Source organism: Ambystoma mexicanum (assembly GCF_040938575.1).
Source record: "Ambystoma mexicanum isolate Mex_15411 chromosome 12 unlocalized genomic scaffold, UKY_AmexF1_1 Mex_chr12_unloc.2, whole genome shotgun sequence".
In the NCBI taxonomy this organism is placed as follows: domain Eukaryota; kingdom Metazoa; phylum Chordata; class Amphibia; order Caudata; family Ambystomatidae; genus Ambystoma; species Ambystoma mexicanum.
In genome coordinates, this window is record NW_027182323.1 from 7,855,508 (window position 1) to 7,870,645 (window position 15,138).

A 15,138-nucleotide genomic window follows, 5' to 3' on the forward strand; every position below is an offset into this window, starting at 1 on the left:
CATACGTTGCCTGGATCACATGCTTTTTTACACACGAGCACAAACTATCTTTCTCCTGCACTTTGAATGACATGAGCTGGTAATCCCGCGTTCCTTTGAGATTAATCGAAAACCAGGCCACTGTTACTGCAATTAATGTGATTTATTAATGGATGACTTGATTTACGAATGGATGAATTGGAGTGAGAATGTGCAGTGATTTCATGGATCTGCACAACAGCCGAAGGAGAATAATATTTAAAAGTAAAGGTTGAAAAGGCCCGAAGCAGTTAATTCTAATGAATAGTCAAAAGTAAATGCCCTCTGTGAGGCTCGAACTCACGACCTTCAGATTATGAGACTGACGCGCTGCCTACTGCGCTAAGAAGGCACTGTCGTTCTGTACCTCAACACGGCTTATACCAGAAACCCAGGCCAATTGCATTTATGTATATTGGCTTCCATGCTGTCACTGCTATCATTACATTCAAACTCTCCTTAAGACTACCAATAATAGTTTTCAGATTCGATTTTGTTCTGCATATGCTAATGATTCTGCATCTAAAACTTGCCACAATACTACAGAATCGGATAAAAAACAACAATGTTGAAAAGTAGAACACCTGCTGAGCTCATTTCACCCATAAACATTTTTACTGAAGGTGATTTCCCTTGCAGAAAAAGTCGTCTACAACCAGAGAGGGTGAGGGGAGTTAGTCATGCTGATCGAATTTCACCGCTAGACGGCGCAGAAAGTTGTCAACAGTGAAGGAAATGTGATGTATACTAGAATGGCCTGCATCCCTTGCGGTATAGATCCAGGGATGGAGCCAGCCTCCATTTTCTGGTGGGATGCTGGAGGGAAGGTTTGCCTGCTGATCAGCTTCCTGCATGACCACGAGAGTGCGTAAAAGCTGTCATATAGCAGTCAGGCTCGGACTGGGACAAGAAAGACGGCCGGGCACCTAAAAGAAAAGTGGCCAGTCCTTCGCCTCAAAAAGAGGGGCCCTCAAACCAGCATCCGTGAATCACGTCAATTCACAACATTGCATGCACCGGTAAGATAACCAAATGGGCGACTACACCTGCTGCAGAAATCTGTGGAGGCATGTTATGGTATCAGGTGTGACCTGCCTTACAGAGGCAGCTCACATCCTGTAAGCTGGTCTTGAGTACCTGGCACACACTGCCAACAACTCCCACACTTTGTTGGGGCCACCTGTTACCGCTGGCGATACCACAACTCTCTGAACTTGCAGGGCATAGCTCCTGCAAGAACACGTTATGCTCGAGGCCACGCACCGGTATGATAATCCAGTGGGTGAACACACCTGCCGCAGGAATCTGTTGAATTAGGTTGTGTGTCGCACAGGCATCACCCGGCATTACAGAAGAATCACAGATACACCCCACGTTGTGAATGCGAGTACCTGGGCTGGCCCACGCTGCCTCAATCTACCACTCTCCATTGGTGCCACTGCGGACCCCAAGCCAATCCGACAACTCACCCCTGCAAGAACAGGCTATGCATGAAAAGGAGTGGATTAATGCATGTGCTGTACAATTCTGGGGACTGTGATGTGTGCAGTGGTGGAAGTGGAAATACGAAACTAGTGGTACTCTGGCTGCATCCAAAAAGGAGGGAGTGGGATGGCCAAACAGCTGTTGGAGGGGGGTGGGTGGAATGGACTAGGAGGATCACAAACTTTGGCTGAACGCTAAGCGCCACTCTTCAAATTTGATCACATACCTTCCAAGCTTGACTGGGTACAAATAGTTTGGATTTCAAGGCCTTCAGTAATAATGTCTTATAGAGTTTACTTACAAAAAACAGAAATGGCATAATCGAGCCACATGACAACATGTAAATCCGTATAGCAACATGTTAAGCCAAAAGAATATTTTGTGGCTTTAATTTTCACATCCTGAATAGTAAGCTATACGTCCCAGAAGGTGAGATAATGGCAACCTGAAAAATCTATATAAACACACTGTACTTTCAGTGATTTAACACATGCAACAAAATAAGTTGTGCAATAAACACTGATATGGAGATTCATTGTCACAAAATTCCAGCTGGCCCAACTTCCTCCTGCCCATCCATCCATCCATGGATCCATTACTATATACACCAACCTATGCCGTCCATCCATCCATTCATCTATCCATTGGTCAAGGCACTCTGTAGCGCATAAAGGAATTCAGGTGGGAATTCATGAACCTTGAAGAGGGTTTTTCTTTTAAACAGGTGCTTTTTGGTTGGTGAAGCTCTGTTGCTGGCACACAGATAGCTGCATCATAAGAGCAGCAGAGTAAATATGTAAACTTTGTGTCTCAATGATGCTTCTGTGCTTTGCTCTGTTAAGCGAGTCCACTTAAAAAAGGCACATAATTAGGATAATACATTAATGCACTTTCTGGCTCCATATTTACAGTCTCGTTCACAGGACTGAGCAAAATTTGCAGTGAACTGCATGTGCCTGCAGTTTCTGGGGCATTTCCACGTAAAGCGCACTCACATGCTGAGCGGCAATAGACAGGGACTCTATGCCTGCAAAGTTCCCATTGCCATCAACTCTCAGATCCTCCAGCACACGGCTGGCCCTTACAGCAGTAGTGGTGGAAGAAGGGTGCATCAAACTGGCTGTGCTAGGTCAAAACTGTGTGGAGTGTGCTCGGCGTTGAATGAACGAGCCACGTTTCAAGAGACCTAAAACTGAACAGATCTAATCTTTTGCCCTGCATTTCCAAGCACTAATTCAACTTATTTTTTCATCAGAAGCATACACATTGAACCACCATTCTCCAATCTGTCTACCTGCCCCAGGCTAACCACAAGGTACTCTCCCCAGAGAACCGGACCTGATGCATCAGCAGATTAATAATTGCTGGAATGCCTCATCTGCTCGTTGTCCATGAAAGCGATGTTGAAAAAATTTGATTAGTGACATAAAGCAACTACTTTTGGTGCATATTTCAAGATATCAGTCATCAGGTGGAGCGTGCTGTGTTGCTGACCTGCACCAACCATAAAGAAGATCACTGCAGGTAAAAGGGAAGTTTAGAAATAAAAAAAATATTTGTATGCATATGCAGTGTGTATGTGCGTCGCAAATTGATACCAGCACAGGGTGGGTTAGTCTCTCCAAAACATCTCTGCAGTCATGGACCTCGTCTCGGCCGATTTAAATGAACATAAAACACGCAGAATGTGTGGAGGCATGTAGTCCGTTTACACGCACTTCCATGTACTGCACGATCCTACAGAGAGAGAGTTACAGAAATGGGCAGGGCCAGCCGCACAATGGAACTTAATTGTTTGAAAAAGAAACTAAACTCGGAGCATGATTTCCTGAACTATACAGAATGGAACAGACAGTTGTGTTAGATCAAACAAATCATTGAACTCTGCCATGCGTACACTTTAGCGTATTCACTGTTAGAAATGTAAAAGATAAGGGAATGGGATCTTAGGGCACATATTTCTTTAAGATATATAGATTGTTACTGGGACATTTCACTCTGTCAAAAAGGATGTTTTCATGATGTCATGTTCCATTGAAGTATGTGTACATTGGGCAGTTTACCCGCTGGGTATGTCATTTCAGTTATACACACTCTGCTATCTGGTGCTGGGAATTATTTTCTTGTTCATTCAGTTAACTTAATAAAGGTTCATTTTTAACAAATACATATATTTTTAGATTTACTGGTAGCACTAGGAATACTAGTAACAAGAGAATAAAAGTACAAAGCAAGCAAAACTGCAAAATAAACGGTGTGCTCTTAGCGGCATGCCTACAGTGACTTCTAAATGAAGCAATGCTTCAACGGGTCTATGGCATGGATGGCTGCTCTGCTTTCTTTCTCCTTTTGACCTTCAGCACATCTATCCTTTTCAAGAAGTAGCCGGGTCCTTTCTATTCATTTTAAAGAGGTTTCAGACGGCAGCAGCTTCAGGGCAATCACTAGTTAATTTAAGTTGCTTAACAGCAGGGGTCTTTGCATGGAGTGGATGGGCCTCGAGTACTGGGCTTGCAGACGGTCTACAAGCCCAGTCCAGTCCTCCAGAGTAAAAAAAGCTATAAAGGGTAGATGACCTGGCCGGGCACTGGCCCCTTTATTTTATGTTTTTATCTTTACTTACTATTTGTGATCACGTCGGCCCACGTGCATGCACAAATAATGTCTTCTGCTGTCCACCTCGGCTGGGTTGCAGAGCTGGGTTGAGCTAGGCGGAGCCTTCTGTTGGCCTGCTGTAGCTCCGGATAGAGGCCTTGTCGCTGTTGTTACACTTGCAAGTTGCATGTGCTTTGCTTTGCAATAGCCAGAGGGCCAGAGGCCTGCAGGCTGCTACTCCATGTCAAAAATTCCTTCCTTGTTTACCAAATGTGCGGGGGGCTGTCGTGGTGAGTGACCGACCGCACCCAGACCCAGCAGCACAATACACCATGCACATGCGGTCCGCTCACGTGATTGACTGCCAAGCCAGCCCAAGCCACATTGCAGCAGCAGGCCCCTGGCAGTTGCCTGGTCGCTGCCCCGACGCTCACAGCGAGGAGGACTATACACTAGGCAGGTCACCCCGCGCACCACCCTAACCCAAAACAAACATGCACACAACACAGGACAGGAACCGCCCATATCAGAAGGCGAGCTCTCAGCTCTCTCCCTCCCAACCCCCAGGACAATTTGTTACAATTTGGTGTTTAACCTGGCACCACACCGGCAGATGGCTGGGGACACACACTGCCCATCACGGCCTCAGCTATTGTGTGCATTCATCAAAGCAAAGTTAACACTTACTAAGTGTTAACCTTCTTTGATGGATGCCTTCTGCATTCCATCAGCTGTGCGGCGGCGAGTAACTCAGAGCAATATGTAACATTACCTTGCCTAAAGTAACTTAAGTTACTCAATCGCAAAAATAATCTTATATTCCAAACTGGCCCCAGGGTGGCTTGTAAAACTGGCCCCAGGCCATCCCGAGTCCGAATTGCATTCTGCCGGTGGCAGAACGTCCGATAGGGCAGTCCGCCCCTGACAGCAGTGAAGGAAATGAGATGCAAACTACAGTGCCCTGAATCCCCTGAGGTATAAATACAGGGTTTGAGCAACTCTCAACTTTTGTTTGGGGGGAGGTTGCATTTTGGTGGCTGATGGACAGTTTTGAAAAGTGTGTTACAAGTGGAGCCATGCATGGTCACCCAACGCCTAGTGCCCCTCCAAGTGCCTGCAAGCCCACTATCAATTGTGCCTATGTTTTGTGCACTCTTACCTCGGTAACCCACAGCATACAAACGTGTCTCTCTGCACCCGACTGACATGAGGAAAATATGTGAAGCTTAATGTCAGTGCTGATAAGTTTTCTGTGCTGCGAATCAAACAGGGCAACTTCTCGAGACCAGGCGAGATGACTAAAGTTCCCAGCCTATCAAGCAAACATGCATCGGAGTCTCACCAGAACTGGATGTGTGGCCTGCAGGTTATACAGAGAGGTCTGAAGTCAGTCCATTAACCCATTGGGCACTCTTATCTGGTTTCAAACTGGGGACTTGCACATTTCAAATTCAGAGGAGCGCTTCTGGAAAATTAGGTGTTCTGGAATGCAGGTCGGAATCTGTCAGTGACTGGCCATGCAAATAACTTTCAGGTGTGTCATTTATTCTTTGGAGATGACCCCCACACACCGCTCCCTGCCACTCCTGACCCCAGGGGAGTATACAGCATTGCAAGAGTGGGGGAGCGAGCCACAAAAAAGTCCTGCAACATGTCCCCCAAACACAGCTTGGAAAATCCAGACTAAACTGACATGCAATCGTTTCCGCCGCGCCATTTGATAAACAACGGCGTGTGCGCTGCAGCTAGAACTTTACTTTCTTAAGTCCCTGAGCGCATTCACTAGTCCGATTTCAGAAATTAGTCAAATCATTTCTTTCTGGAGTCGTACACTCTGACCCCGGAAAGAAATGACCTGACTTCTTTCAGAAGTTCAGACTAGTAAATGCGCGCAGGACTGGAGCTGAAGTCAGAGCATGCAACACTGTCTGGTGTCCATGTCCCTCACCGCTCCAGGCTGCATCTGATGCAGCAGCCCAAAACGAGGTGGGACATGGGCACCTATTTGCCGTGTGCTGTTGGTCGAATGGCAAAACCCTCGTTGTTAGGGTGGACAACTTCACAAAATGGTTTCACAGGACACTGTCCTTGCCCTTCCGAACTCCCAAGCATCCACAATCCCATTTGGCGTGTTATGTGCCCCACCGAGACCTATCAAACCTTGGGGATTGTCCCAGGGTCTCTGGGTTTTCATGCTCTTCTCCGAGTACCTGGGGAAGAGCAAGAAATCTCTGGGTTTGTATGGGCCGGCAATAAAATGCAGTGCCTCTCTTCTCTCATATCTCGTCGGTGATCTGAGGATGGCTGTGTGACAAGCAAGGTAAACAACCCCGCTCAGGGAGAAAAGAGCGACCACCGTGGTATTTGAACACTTAACATCTCTTTGTAATCGTCAGTGAATAGTAATGAGGGGACATTAGTTATTTTGTAGCTCAAAGCCCAAAATTAAGTTGCAGAGAGTTATCCAAGTCTTTGCCTGTTTTCAAGGCAAAAACATTTGAACTGTTTCTCATTTTCAGGCCCCTGCCGGCAGTGAATTCACTGTATCACTGGCACCGTTAACAGCGGTGCCAGTGATTCAGTGGTTCTCAATGGGCACTTACCGTGACTGCGCCAGCTGCAATATCCCGGTAATATCGGGATATCGGGCGGTGGAAGCAGTAAGCTGTGTTTGCTGTTGGCGGCTTACCGGCAAACTCGTAAGGAACACCATAGTCTTTCCGATAAAAGACATGCCGCTACTCTGGGCTGGCAAGTACCCGCCCATTTAAAGCACATTAGTACATAATGCCCCGAGAGTAGATGATGCTAGACTTTGGTTTTTGTGTTGTGTTTCAATGTACAGCTCAGATGAAGCAACTGCAGTTGTCTTGTTCTCGGACCCAAAATGGGATGCTTTCTTGAATCTATAGGTTGCCTTGATAACTAACCGGTAGGCTTTCAAAGGCACTGGACCATTCTTATTGACAGGAGTGGATATCAAGAAAATGGCAGACCTGTGTGATTTTGGGAATTCATTTTTTGAAATCTCCTGTCAACCTTCAACGTAATCCGTGATGAGATTCCCCCGGATCCATATATATTGGTTTGAGTGCGGCACCATACGTTGCCTGGATCACATGCTTTTTTACACACGAGCACAAACTATCTTTCTCCTGCACTTTGAATGACATGAGCTGGTAATCCCGCGTTCCTTTGAGATTAATCGAAAACCAGGCCACTGTTACTGCAATTAATGTGATTTATTAATGGATGACTTGATTTACGAATGGATGAATTGGAGTGAGAATGTGCAGTGATTTCATGGTTCTGCACAACAGCCGAAGGAGAATAATATTTAAAAGTAAAGGTTGAAAAGGCCCGAAGCAGTTAATTCTAATGAATAGTCAAAAGTAAATGCCCTCTGTGAGGCTCGAACTCACGACCTTCAGATTATGAGACTGACGCGCTGCCTACTGCGCTAAGAAGGCACTGTCGTTCTGTACCTCAACACGGCTTATACCAGAAACCCAGGCCAATTGCATTTATGTATATTGGCTTCCATGCTGTCACTGCTATCATTACATTCAAACTCTCCTTAAGACTACCAATAATAGTTTTCAGATTCGATTTTGTTCTGCATATGCTAATGATTCTGCATCTAAAACTTGCCACAATACTACAGAATCGGATAAAAAAAAAAACAATGTTGAAAAGTAGAACACCTGCTGAGCTCATTTCACCCATAAACATTTTTACTGAAGGTGATTTCCCTTGCAGAAAAAGTCGTCTACAACCAGAGAGGGTGAGGGGAGTTAGTCATGCTGATCGAATTTCACCGCTAGACGGCGCAGAAAGTTGTCAACAGTGAAGGAAATGTGATGTATACTAGAATGGCCTGCATCCCTTGCGGTATAGATCCAGGGATGGAGCCAGCCTCCATTTTCTGGTGGGATGCTGGAGGGAAGGTTTGCCTGCTGATCAGCTTCCTGCATGACCACGAGAGTGCGTAAAAGCTGTCATATAGCAGTCAGGCTCGGACTGGGACAAGAAAGACGGCCGGGCACCTAAAAGAAAAGTGGCCAGTCCTTCGCCTCAAAAAGAGGGGCCCTCAAACCAGCATCCGTGAATCACGTCAATTCACAACATTGCATGCACCGGTAAGATAACCAAATGGGCGACTACACCTGCTGCAGAAATCTGTGGAGGCATGTTATGGTATCAGGTGTGACCTGCCTTACAGAGGCAGCTCACATCCTGTAAGCTGGTCTTGAGTACCTGGCACACACTGCCAACAACTCCCACACTTTGTTGGGGCCACCTGTTACCGCTGGCGATACCACAACTCTCTGAACTTGCAGGGCATAGCTCCTGCAAGAACACGTTATGCTCGAGGCCACGCACCGGTATGATAATCCAGTGGGTGAACACACCTGCCGCAGGAATCTGTTGAATTAGGTTGTGTGTCGCACAGGCATCACCCGGCATTACAGAAGAATCACAGATACACCCCACGTTGTGAATGCGAGTACCTGGGCTGGCCCACGCTGCCTCAATCTACCACTCTCCATTGGTGCCACTGAGGACCCCAAGCCAATCCGACAACTCACCCCTGCAAGAACAGGCTATGCATGAAAAGGAGTGGATTAATGCATGTGCTGTACAATTCTGGGGACTGTGATGTGTGCAGTGGTGGAAGTGGAAATACGAAACTAGTGGTACTCTGGCTGCATCCAAAAAGGAGGGAGTGGGATGGCCAAACAGCTGTTGGAGGGGGGTGGGTGGAATGGACTAGGAGGATCACAAACTTTGGCTGAACGCTAAGCGCCACTCTTCAAATTTGATCACATACCTTCCAAGCTTGACTGGGTACAAATAGTTTGGATTTCAAGGCCTTCAGTAATAATGTCTTATAGAGTTTACTTACAAAAAACAGAAATGGCATAATCGAGCCACATGACAACATGTAAATCCGTATAGCAACATGTTAAGCCAAAAGAATATTTTGTGGCTTTAATTTTCACATCCTGAATAGTAAGCTATACGTCCCAGAAGGTGAGATAATGGCAACCTGAAAAATCTATATAAACACACTGTACTTTCAGTGATTTAACACATGCAACAAAATAAGTTGTGCAATAAACACTGATATGGAGATTCATTGTCACAAAATTCCAGCTGGCCCAACTTCCTCCTGCCCATCCATCCATCCATGGATCCATTACTATATACACCAACCTATGCCGTCCATCCATCCATTCATCTATCCATTGGTCAAGGCACTCTGTAGCGCATAAAGGAATTCAGGTGGGAATTCATGAACCTTGAAGAGGGTTTTTCTTTTAAACAGGTGCTTTTTGGTTGGTGAAGCTCTGTTGCTGGCACACAGATAGCTGCATCATAAGAGCAGCAGAGTAAATATGTAAACTTTGTGTCTCAATGATGCTTCTGTGCTTTGCTCTGTTAAGCGAGTCCACTTAAAAAAGGCACATAATTAGGATAATACATTAATGCACTTTCTGGCTCCATATTTACAGTCTCGTTCACAGGACTGAGCAAAATTTGCAGTGAACTGCATGTGCCTGCAGTTTCTGGGGCATTTCCACGTAAAGCGCACTCACATGCTGAGCGGCAATAGACAGGGACTCTATGCCTGCAAAGTTCCCATTGCCATCAACTCTCAGATCCTCCAGCACACGGCTGGCCCTTACAGCAGTAGTGGTGGAAGAAGGGTGCATCAAACTGGCTGTGCTAGGTCAAAACTGTGTGGAGTGTGCTCGGCGTTGAATGAACGAGCCACGTTTCAAGAGACCTAAAACTGAACAGATCTAATCTTTTGCCCTGCATTTCCAAGCACTAATTCAACTTATTTTTTCATCAGAAGCATACACATTGAACCACCATTCTCCAATCTGTCTACCTGCCCCAGGCTAACCACAAGGTACTCTCCCCAGAGAACCGGACCTGATGCATCAGCAGATTAATAATTGCTGGAATGCCTCATCTGCTCGTTGTCCATGAAAGCGATGTTGAAAAAATTTGATTAGTGACATAAAGCAACTACTTTTGGTGCATATTTCAAGATATCAGTCATCAGGTGGAGCGTGCTGTGTTGCTGACCTGCACCAACCATAAAGAAGATCACTGCAGGTAAAAGGGAAGTTTAGAAATAAAAAAAATATTTGTATGCATATGCAGTGTGTATGTGCGTCGCAAATTGATACCAGCACAGGGTGGGTTAGTCTCTCCAAAACATCTCTGCAGTCATGGACCTCGTCTCGGCCGATTTAAATGAACATAAAACACGCAGAATGTGTGGAGGCATGTAGTCCGTTTACACGCACTTCCATGTACTGCACGATCCTACAGAGAGAGAGTTACAGAAATGGGCAGGGCCAGCCGCACAATGGAACTTAATTGTTTGAAAAAGAAACTAAACTCGGAGCATGATTTCCTGAACTATACAGAATGGAACAGACAGTTGTGTTAGATCAAACAAATCATTGAACTCTGCCATGCGTACACTTTAGCGTATTCACTGTTAGAAATGTAAAAGATAAGGGAATGGGATCTTAGGGCACATATTTCTTTAAGATATATAGATTGTTACTGGGACATTTCACTCTGTCAAAAAGGATGTTTTCATGATGTCATGTTCCATTGAAGTATGTGTACATTGGGCAGTTTACCCGCTGGGTATGTCATTTCAGTTATACACACTCTGCTATCTGGTGCTGGGAATTATTTTCTTGTTCATTCAGTTAACTTAATAAAGGTTCATTTTTAACAAATACATATATTTTTAGATTTACTGGTAGCACTAGGAATACTAGTAACAAGAGAATAAAAGTACAAAGCAAGCAAAACTGCAAAATAAACGGTGTGCTCTTAGCGGCATGCCTACAGTGACTTCTAAATGAAGCAATGCTTCAACGGGTCTATGGCATGGATGGCTGCTCTGCTTTCTTTCTCCTTTTGACCTTCAGCACATCTATCCTTTTCAAGAAGTAGCCGGGTCCTTTCTATTCATTTTAAAGAGGTTTCAGACGGCAGCAGCTTCAGGGCAATCACTAGTTAATTTAAGTTGCTTAACAGCAGGGGTCTTTGCATGGAGTGGATGGGCCTCGAGTACTGGGCTTGCAGACGGTCTACAAGCCCAGTCCAGTCCTCCAGAGTAAAAAAAGCTATAAAGGGTAGATGACCTGGCCGGGCACTGGCCCCTTTATTTTATGTTTTTATCTTTACTTACTATTTGTGATCACGTCGGCCCACGTGCATGCACAAATAATGTCTTCTGCTGTCCACCTCGGCTGGGTTGCAGAGCTGGGTTGAGCTAGGCGGAGCCTTCTGTTGGCCTGCTGTAGCTCCGGATAGAGGCCTTGTCGCTGTTGTTACACTTGCAAGTTGCATGTGCTTTGCTTTGCAATAGCCAGAGGGCCAGAGGCCTGCAGGCTGCTACTCCATGTCAAAAATTCCTTCCTTGTTTACCAAATGTGCGGGGGGCTGTCGTGGTGAGTGACCGACCGCACCCAGACCCAGCAGCACAATACACCATGCACATGCGGTCCGCTCACGTGATTGACTGCCAAGCCAGCCCAAGCCACATTGCAGCAGCAGGCCCCTGGCAGTTGCCTGGTCGCTGCCCCGACGCTCACAGCGAGGAGGACTATACACTAGGCAGGTCACCCCGCGCACCACCCTAACCCAAAACAAACATGCACACAACACAGGACAGGAACCGCCCATATCAGAAGGCGAGCTCTCAGCTCTCTCCCTCCCAACCCCCAGGACAATTTGTTACAATTTGGTGTTTAACCTGGCACCACACCGGCAGATGGCTGGGGACACACACTGCCCATCACGGCCTCAGCTATTGTGTGCATTCATCAAAGCAAAGTTAACACTTACTAAGTGTTAACCTTCTTTGATGGATGCCTTCTGCATTCCATCAGCTGTGCGGCGGTGAGTAACTCAGAGCAATATGTAACATTACCTTGCCTAAAGTAACTTAAGTTACTCAATCGCAAAAATAATCTTATATTCCAAACTGGCCCCAGGGTGGCTTGTAAAACTGGCCCCAGGCCATCCCGAGTCCGAATTGCATTCTGCCGGTGGCAGAACGTCCGATAGGGCAGTCCGCCCCTGACAGCAGTGAAGGAAATGAGATGCAAACTACAGTGCCCTGAATCCCCTGAGGTATAAATACAGGGTTTGAGCAACTCTCAACTTTTGTTTGGGGGGAGGTTGCATTTTGGTGGCTGATGGACAGTTTTGAAAAGTGTGTTACAAGTGGAGCCATGCATGGTCACCCAACGCCTAGTGCCCCTCCAAGTGCCTGCAAGCCCACTATCAATTGTGCCTATGTTTTGTGCACTCTTACCTCGGTAACCCACAGCATACAAACGTGTCTCTCTGCACCCGACTGACATGAGGAAAATATGTGAAGCTTAATGTCAGTGCTGATAAGTTTTCTGTGCTGCGAATCAAACAGGGCAACTTCTCGAGACCAGGCGAGATGACTAAAGTTCCCAGCCTATCAAGCAAACATGCATCGGAGTCTCACCAGAACTGGATGTGTGGCCTGCAGGTTATACAGAGAGGTCTGAAGTCAGTCCATTAACCCATTGGGCACTCTTATCTGGTTTCAAACTGGGGACTTGCACATTTCAAATTCAGAGGAGCGCTTCTGGAAAATTAGGTGTTCTGGAATGCAGGTCGGAATCTGTCAGTGACTGGCCATGCAAATAACTTTCAGGTGTGTCATTTATTCTTTGGAGATGACCCCCACACACCGCTCCCTGCCACTCCTGACCCCAGGGGAGTATACAGCATTGCAAGAGTGGGGGAGCGAGCCACAAAAAAGTCCTGCAACATGTCCCCCAAACACAGCTTGGAAAATCCAGACTAAACTGACATGCAATCGTTTCCGCCGCGCCATTTGATAAACAACGGCGTGTGCGCTGCAGCTAGAACTTTACTTTCTTAAGTCCCTGAGCGCATTCACTAGTCCGATTTCAGAAATTAGTCAAATCATTTCTTTCTGGAGTCGTACACTCTGACCCCGGAAAGAAATGACCTGACTTCTTTCAGAAGTTCAGACTAGTAAATGCGCGCAGGACTGGAGCTGAAGTCAGAGCATGCAACACTGTCTGGTGTCCATGTCCCTCACCGCTCCAGGCTGCATCTGATGCAGCAACCCAAAACGAGGTGGGACATGGGCACCTATTTGCCGTGTGCTGTTGGTCGAATGGCAAAACCCTCGTTGTTAGGGTGGACAACTTCACAAAATGGTTTCACAGGACACTGTCCTTGCCCTTCCGAACTCCCAAGCATCCACAATCCCATTTGGCGTGTTATGTGCCCCACCGAGACCTATCAAACCTTGGGGATTGTCCCAGGGTCTCTGGGTTTTCATGCTCTTCTCCGAGTACCTGGGGAAGAGCAAGAAATCTCTGGGTTTGTATGGGCCGGCAATAAAATGCAGTGCCTCTCTTCTCTCATATCTCGTCGGTGATCTGAGGATGGCTGTGTGACAAGCAAGGTAAACAACCCCGCTCAGGCAGAAAAGAGCGACCACCGTGGTATTTGAACACTTAACATCTCTTTGTAATCGTCAGTGAATAGTAATGAGGGGACATTAGTTATTTTGTAGCTCAAAGCCCAAAATTAAGTTGCAGAGAGTTATCCAAGTCTTTGCCTGTTTTCAAGGCAAAAACATTTGAACTGTTTCTCATTTTCAGGCCCCTGCCGGCAGTGAATTCACTGTATCACTGGCACCGTTAACAGCGGTGCCAGTGATTCAGTGGTTCTCAATGGGCACTTACCGTGACTGCGCCAGCTGCAATATCCCGGTAATATCGGGATATCGGGCGGTGGAAGCAGTAAGCTGTGTTTGCTGTTGGCGGCTTACCGGCAAACTCGTAAGGAACACCATAGTCTTTCCGATAAAAGACATGCCGCTACTCTGGGCTGGCAAGTACCCGCCCATTTAAAGCACATTAGTACATAATGCCCCGAGAGTAGATGATGCTAGACTTTGGTTTTTGTGTTGTGTTTCAATGTACAGCTCAGATGAAGCAACTGCAGTTGTCTTGTTCTCGGACCCAAAATGGGATGCTTTCTTGAATCTATAGGTTGCCTTGATAACTAACCGGTAGGCTTTCAAAGGCACTGGACCATTCTTATTGACAGGAGTGGATATCAAGAAAATGGCAGACCTGTGTGATTTTGGGAATTCATTTTTTGAAATCTCCTGTCAACCTTCAACGTAATCCGTGATGAGATTCCCCCGGATCCATATATATTGGTTTGAGTGCGGCACCATACGTTGCCTGGATCACATGCTTTTTTACACACGAGCACAAACTATCTTTCTCCTGCACTTTGAATGACATGAGCTGGTAATCCCGCGTTCCTTTGAGATTAATCGAAAACCAGGCCACTGTTACTGCAATTAATGTGATTTATTAATGGATGACTTGATTTACGAATGGATGAATTGGAGTGAGAATGTGCAGTGATTTCATGGATCTGCACAACAGCCGAAGGAGAATAATATTTAAAAGTAAAGGTTGAAAAGGCCCGAAGCAGTTAATTCTAATGAATAGTCAAAAGTAAATGCCCTCTGTGAGGCTCGAACTCACGACCTTCAGATTATGAGACTGTCGCGCTGACTACTGCGCTAAGAAGGCACTGTCGTTCTGTACCTCAACACGGCTTATACCAGAAACCCAGGCCAATTGCATTTATGTATATTGGCTTCCATGCTGTCACTGCTATCATTACATTCAAACTCTCCTTAAGACTACCAATAATAGTTTTCAGATTCGATTTTGTTCTGCATATGCTAATGATTCTGCATCTAAAACTTGCCACAATACTACAGAATCGGATAAAAAAAAACAATGTTGAAAAGTAGAACACCTGCTGAGCTCATTTCACCCATAAACATTTTTACTGAAGGTGATTTCCCTTGCAGAAAAAGTCGTCTACAACCAGAGAGGGTGAGGGGAGTTAGTCATGCTGATCGAATTTCACCGCTAGACGGCGCAGAAAGTTGTC

At 46.0% G+C, this 15,138-nt stretch overlaps 3 non-coding genes across 3 annotated transcripts; all 3 read right to left on the reverse strand.

Annotated features, from left to right (window-relative positions):
* Positions 1-297: 297 nt before the first annotated feature.
* TRNAM-CAU (transfer RNA methionine (anticodon CAU)) lies at positions 298-370 on the reverse strand. The gene has a single exon. It is a non-coding gene; the product is annotated as a tRNA-Met (tRNA).
* A 7,125-nt stretch (positions 371-7,495) lies between these two features.
* On the reverse strand, positions 7,496-7,568 carry TRNAM-CAU (transfer RNA methionine (anticodon CAU)). Its single transcript has one exon. It is a non-coding gene; the product is annotated as a tRNA-Met (tRNA).
* Positions 7,569-14,695: 7,127 nt separating this feature from the next.
* TRNAM-CAU (transfer RNA methionine (anticodon CAU)) lies at positions 14,696-14,768 on the reverse strand. The gene has a single exon. It is a non-coding gene; the product is annotated as a tRNA-Met (tRNA).
* Positions 14,769-15,138: the final 370 nt, after the last annotated feature.